We start from the raw sequence: 7,528 nt of genomic DNA, 5'->3' as shown, positions 1-7,528 counted from the left end.
TAGGTTAACAAGTTTACATGGAATGTGCACTACTAGAAAAACAACCTTTTACGACGCTCATTGCGCGTCGTAAAAGGCTCAGACGACGCGCAAATGCGCGTCAAGGAAGGCCCTGTCATAAAGAGAGACGACGCGCATTTACGACGCTCATTTACGACGCGCAATTACGACGCGCGTTTATGACACGCAATGCGTATCAAGGAAGGCCCTGTCATAAAGGAAGACGACACGCATTTGCGTGTCCTAACCTTACGACACACGTGTTAATGACACGCAATGCGTATCAAGAAAGCCCCTGTCAAGAAAGTTCATGTCATAAATGAAGATGACACACATTTTTGCGTATCATAATTTAAATGTTTAAAAAATATATTATTTATAGATTTACTAATTTTCAAATTAAATAATAAATTAAAAATCTCATAATACAAAATAAAATACCATAAATAACAAAGATAATTCATTTGACTAATATGTCAAATACAAATAATTATTCCAAAAGTGAATAAATCTTATAAAAAAATGAACTCATTTATATACAATTGAACTTAAATTCACTTGTTCCATGTAAATGTTGACTTAAGTTTCCATTTTCAATGAACTCATACACCAAAAAAAGGGAGCCCTCCACACAATATCGTATTAAACGCACCTGCAAATATAAAGTCAAATGTTAAATAAATATGGCCAACTCAAAATCTTGATAAATATATTTATCAATTGAAATACCGCATACCAGGTTTAGATGATGAACATGTGTTAACAGATAAAATAATATAATTATGTCTAAAACTAATATTCCAAACCTCGCCTATGAGTTCTGCATAAATAAGTGGTAACAGTTATGGAAGAAGGCCCTTGATGAGATTTGGCTTGTTGTGGCCAGCTATACTCAAAGCGAAAACAGCTGCACGCCTAACATGCTGCCCATGTTTATCAAAATTTAACAGATCATGCTAATAACTCATACATATAGAATTATAAGGAAAAAAAAGAGTAGGGTTTTCCCCAATCCGTTAAATTAGACAAAACAAAATGTTTTCTTTCCATTCCAATGGAATGAAGAATTCCATTCCTCCCCTGATTCCAGCATATATAGAGATACTTACCCTGATCAATTAATTTAATCAAATATGCATAAAAATACCAATCAACCCACCAACACTTTTGTTAAATCAACACAATAACACTATTATTAAAAACTATGACTCAAATTTTGTAAAGGAGCTGTGTTTTAAATATTGAGCATGTGAAAGGAACCAACGCTTCATGTGATTTAAGTTTGAAGCAACTCCATTATTCTCTGATGAGGAAGCATCCAGTTCTTCTGTCACCTCCATTTTATCACCTGAGATACTTGCTGCAAAAAACTGTACATTTTTTGTCATTTTTAAAACAATATTCAAATAATTTTCTGTCATGTTTTCACAAACATCATTTATCTAGATAGCACTTTATCAGTGTATCACTTAATGAGGAAAAAAAGCAATTTGAGAAGGGAATAGCAATATACGAAAAGGAAAAAAAATAATAATAAGAATAAGTATAAGAAACCTGCTCTAGAAATGAAATATGGAGGTAGCTCTCCTAATGCAGTTCCAAGGCCCCAAATAATAGCTTCTACTTGTACTTGAGGCAAAATGTTGCTGAGTGGAACCTGAACACCTTGAGAGGATAAAAAAACAATGGAGGCCCAAACTCTGAACAATCCTTTTGAAGCCATGTAGGGCTTCTATTTAACTTTATTGTATCATCAATAGCACTTTTAAGATCCACCCGACGACACTGCATTGCTTTTATTGTGAAGAAAGGAATGTGGGGACCCAGATATAGAACAAAAGTGTGTAGCCCAGACCCTGATCAATTAATTACAAATACAACTTAACAAAACTTCAAAAACTTTGGTTTCCAAAAAAGAACATAATAAATGAAAATGCAAGAATATAATTATCTAAAGGGAAAAATAAAGAACAACACTTGTACTTTCACCATTTTATTGATTTAGCCACTGAAGAAGTATTATTTTTTTTTTATTAAATTAGCTATTGAGCTATTATTATAATAATAATAAATGATAATGGGGATAAAGTTGATTGAGCTCACCAAGACCAATGGAAGATGCAACACCAAGAGCTACCCACCACAGTCCAAACCTTGCATATTCAAGAAGCTCTTCAACATGCTACAAGAACACATGTATCACATATTCATCATTATATATTAATATGTAACATATAATCATGAAAACCAAGGAACTTACAACCTCATCGATACTTTGAAGGAACTTTGAGTACGATGAATCATAGGCAAAGAATTCGTTAACAAACAGAATACCTATTGAAGATCAATGTACAACTGATTTTGGGTTTTGGTTTGATTTTATGCTTTTCTTGGAAAACAACTAATAAAGATCAATAAATAGAGACCAAAAAATGGTATTTACTTGGTTTTATGGATGATCTCGTGATCAATAGAAGCTTTCATTTGAGAGAACTCATATACATCATTATTTCAAATAAAACTGCAGAAATATGTAGTTGTAATGGCCTAATGTAAGTAATAGGCAATAAGAAGTACCTTTCCATGAGGACCATCCACAGACAGAAACAAGAGTCCAGCTGCAACTGTGAGTGTGAAAAAAGCATAAGCCAGACAACATGTGTCAGAAGGTATACCAGTGATCTGCTTATATACTGAACAACAACCACTATAAAAAGCTTCAATGTTTTGAAAGGTTGTGCTATTAATGTCATATTCTCGAGTTCTTGTTTATGCTTCTCACGCAGTCCTACAATTACAAACAAGAAAACCGATTAGCCAGGGAAACAAGGCATTCACTCACCATTACAAAAATATAAACCCAAAATTGGAAAAAAAAATCCAAATGGTAAAATGAGAACTTCCATAATTAAGGCTGTGTTTGTTACATGAGACAAAAAAGATTACAATTTTATCCAATTGACATCAGTCCACTCAATGCACACTAGACATAGAGCAATGCCATTGTGTTGTGTCATGTCTTATGTATATAGACATAGACTATAGAGAGATGATAAATTTTTTCATAAGAAAAGAGTGAGGTGATCTTATTAGATCAATTATACACACACACACACACACACAGAGAGAGAGAGAGAGAGAGAGAGAGATACAGGAATAAACACAACCATGGTTCCATTGTGTTAGTTTGATATTATTACATTGTCATATTAGCTTCATGTAAACTCGAGTAACCTAGAGCAAGTTATCCAACAAACTCATTTCACATCTTCAATGACATTCAATCAACATTGTTTCGATTTACCAAATTAAGTAGGTAAAACTTTCTTAGTCTGAAAAAAGAAACAATACAAAACCTCAACGGAAATAGAGTAAGTAAAGAAGACTAAAAAAAACCCTTGCGAAAGTGCAACAGACAAAAGATATGAATCAAATAAAATAAGCCAATAAGGCGGAGAAAGGGATATAATATGTCCCTTGATTTTATAAGGTTAAGAAGAGAGCAAGAATGGTAGCAAGAATCAGCTTGTCACAAAGTCAAATCAATTAACCAATGAAAAAGGATAATAGTTTAATCTATTAGACAACCAGATCAAAAAAGTTGTGGATCTGGACAGATTGAGCTACCCTAGTTATGTCCATGGATTACAGCCACAACATCAAATGTTAGAAGATCTGATTTAAACAATCCCGGCATCTCAAAAATCAAAAGAGGTACCTGAGATCGGCATCTCGAAAGCCTGAGAAGACAACAAGATTTATGAGTATGATTGAAGTTCTTCTGCACTCACATGCTAAAACGAAAATACATCTTTTGAATCAGTTTAAATTCTTGATAAAATCTCAAATCAGTGACAATCGGGATGAATACAAGGCCTAGAAAATCTGATAAACTCACTATTGAAACGGAGCAGGCTAAGATCAGTAACAACGCGAAAGCAGATCTTTGTTGTTGTTACGGGAAGAGGACTCCAGGAAGATATGAGATTCACAGCATTCACTGATTGTGCACTGTCTCTCTATGGATATGATTTCTGCTCGCTGTTGCTTGCTTTTCTTGGTCTCGAGTTAGATGTTAAATCAGACAATCCAACCAACATTGGGACAAAAAATAAAAAGTGTAGAAAATCTTACATACATCTGGTTGGGATCGAAGATGGATTTAGTTATTTCTCCGTTTCTTTTTCCTTATTCTCTATACATTATTCTTTTCTTTTCTCCTTTTTTCCATCTGAGAGTTTCTTAAAATTTTAGGGCTTCTGCACTTGGAGTTTGCTGAAATTTGTTAATCAGTCACACAAACACACCCTGATTTCTCCATTACCGAACAATCACCAACCATCATCTCCTCACAACCCCTTGACAACCTTCGAACGCCACCTCACACCCTCACCTGCAAATCGAAAAAAATAATAATAAGAAGGGAGAAGAAGGGTTGTGATCGAACCAGAGGAAGAAAAGGGGAAGAAAGAGGAAGAAAAGGCACATCTTTGCTTTTTTCTTTTCCTTCTCAAACTCTAGCTGTAAATAGGAAAGCACGAGAGATGTTGGGAGAATAGATGCAAGAGAGACAGAGATATCCATTTAGGTACGATTGAGAGGTGAGAACATATAATCATTTGAAGAAGAAGGAATTTGGATGGGTGAGGGTGGGGACGAGGAAAACCTGTTTCCTGTGAGATCCAGCGCACAAAAGCCCTAGTTCTTCCAATCTTGGGATGGCGTGTATTTAATGTCTCAGAGGGAGAAAATGGTAGATAAAAGAGGATAGTTGACATTGTTGACCACTATATCGCTGCCAAACACCAAAAATACGAAAAAGAGGAAGAGTTATAGCCGCATAATGAGGTCTAGGGTTTACAGAGAAAAGGAGAAGCAGAGAGTGAAGGTTTTCAGTTGATGGAGAGGATGAATTCGTTATTCCTTCCCGAACAGCAACAAATTGATCACAGAACGAAACCTACAAATGAGGTCTAGGGTTTACATGGAAACCCTAAAAGATGGAAGAAAAGCGGGGTTTTTATTTTTTTAGGATTTCATTTCCCCCTGTTATTAAAGGATGGAACGCGCGTTCCATTAAAATTTATAAAGCGACATCCTTAGATGACACACATGTGCCCTCCGTGTTTTTTTTATTATTATTTTTTTTTATTTTTTTTTTTTAGTTTAGACACTAATTTAAGGGCACACAATAATGCATGACCTAAATCCCTAAAATTTTTTGAAGAGATGACTCTTTTTTAATGTCACTCTCTTTTGCGTAACATAAATCAATGAGTGTCGTGGTTTGCGCGTCGTAAAAGGCTGTTTTTCTAGTAGTGGTGTGTGGATATAAATCTTTCTTGTATGAATGTACCCTTTTCGTACGAGTGTGTTGAGTGATGTATCATAAACTATACCTATTATAGTTTATCTAAAATGTATGTAATATGTATGAATTCGTTTATGGAAATGTATTAGTGTTGTGAATTTATCAAACTATACTTTTTATAGTTACATAATACGTGTTCTAAAATGAATGAATAATATTTAATATGAATGACTTAGTTTCAGTTCATAATGATAAACTAACAAGGAAACACATTCAAATATTAGAACTTATGGTTATACACTTTGCTCAACATAATACAAAGTGTTATGATATTTACATGTTGTTGGCTAACTTTAGCCATTCTTCCATGTTTTGGAAAAATCATAGAAAAATCATACAAAGTCAAAAACTAGATCCGTAAATTCTGAGAGTTCACAAAATGTGTCTAGATTACTCATAATTTTTATCACGATTTTTAATGACCTCCAACTTGGGTGAAAAAGTCCATAATCACAGACTGGTCCGGATTGTTGTTTGAAATGATAGGCAGTTTTGTAAAAATCACCATAAATTGTAGAAAAATTGTATGGAGATGTGCAAGTAGTCATTTTAAATCTACAAACTTGAACTATTTGCACCTTGTACAGTTTTGGAAACAAAAATGTTTAAGATGCCCAAAACAGTCTGTGAATGGAGTTGAACTTTTCTGATGAAGGCTGTTAGAAATATTTAGTTATGTTCTTGATGTTTTAACTTGTATTCCCCCCCTGAAAACTTGAGAAAACATGAAAATGTAGGGGTATGAACTCACCTTAAGTGATTTCAGTAGGTAAGTGTTGAAGAAGAGAAGTGTTCAACCCAAGAACACTTGAAGAATCACTTGAAGATTCGAAGATCTAACACAATTATGAGAGAGTTTGTTTAAGATATCCATGATTCGAGTGGAAATAATTGAGATAATCATAAAGAGAATGGATTATTCTTACCAAATGTGGAGGAAAATCCAAAGATCAGCCCTCGAATCTCGATTTCTAGAGAGGGAAATTGAGAGAGAAAAGAGTTTGCTCTTTTTGGTGAAAAGAGAGGAAATGAGAGAAATGAGGAGAGAGGGTGAATATTCAGCTCTCAAAAAACGTGGGGAGGAGTGATGATTGAGTGGAAAGGACATTGATGTGACCTAGGTAAGGTGGGGAGGTGTGGCTGGTCATAGAGTGGGTGTGGGAGTGGTTGCTTGCGTCATAAAGTAAAGCAAAGTCAACACTCCACCTCTTTGTACTTTACCCACTTGCTCTTATTATTTAAATAAGGATTTTTATGAAAATATGATTAAATTGAGGATATTTAGGGTTTATTATGTTAAAATATGATTTTGGGTGACAATCCCGCGTTAAAATAATTAAAAACGGGCCTTAAATGCAAAACTATGCGAAAACCGGGAAGAAAGGCATTCCCAGCGAGACCTCTCGGTCCCTAGGTCGAGGTTCGGTCCTTGCTGGGGGCTGTAGCCGGAAACGAAACGAACAGAGGGAAGCGAAAGGGGCGAGGAAGCGAGAGGTGAAGGCGAGAGAGGGGGTTCGGTCCGGAGATAAGAGGCGACGCGTCCGATCGAAAGGTGCCGAATGAACAGTGGTGAACAGTACCTTCGGGTTCGGTTCTTCCAGGGCGAGGTTCGGTTCGGTTCCTCTTGAGCAGGGTTCGGTTTTGGTTAGTGGTGAACAGTACCTTCGGGTTCGGTTTTTCCAGGGCGAGGTTCGGTTCGGTTCCTCTTGAGCAGGGTTCGGTTTCGGTTCCTCTTGAGCAGGGTTCGGTTTCGGTTAGTGGTGAACAGTACCTTCGGGTTCGGTTCGGCTCAGGAGGGTTCGGCTCCTCCTTGCTCTCAGTCCCTAAGAGGACCTTCGGGTCCTAAGAAGCTTCTCTCTTCTCGAGAGGTTTCGGTTCCTAATGTCTATTTTTCACGTTTTTACCCCGTTTTAAGCCGTTTTTGACACGGTTAAGCGTCGGAATGACCCGAATGATTCTAAAAAGTTACGGGAAACTTTGGAGAGAGATTTGGGAGAGATTTTACATACTTGGAGAGACTTGGGAGAGATTTGACATTCTTGGAGAGATTTCTCATACAGAGAGATAATCGAAGAGAGATTTCACATATTTGGAGAGATTTGGGAGAGATTTGACATTCTTGGAGAGATTTCTCATACAAAGAGATATTTGAGAGTG

The 7,528-nt window shown here is 36.1% G+C and overlaps 1 pseudogene; it reads right to left on the bottom strand.

Annotated features, from left to right (window-relative positions):
• Window positions 1-1,202: 1,202 nt before the first annotated feature.
• On the bottom strand, window positions 1,203-3,731 carry LOC145047084 (vacuole membrane protein KMS1-like; annotated as a pseudogene).
• Between the last annotated feature and the right edge of the window lie 3,797 nt (window positions 3,732-7,528).

This window comes from Lactuca saligna, chromosome 5, assembly GCF_052625555.1.
Source record: "Lactuca saligna cultivar CGN05327 chromosome 5, ASM5262555v1, whole genome shotgun sequence".
NCBI classification, from domain to species: domain Eukaryota; kingdom Viridiplantae; phylum Streptophyta; class Magnoliopsida; order Asterales; family Asteraceae; genus Lactuca; species Lactuca saligna.
The sequence above is the reverse complement of the archived record's forward strand: the minus strand, read 5'-3'. Positions and strand labels throughout refer to the sequence as shown.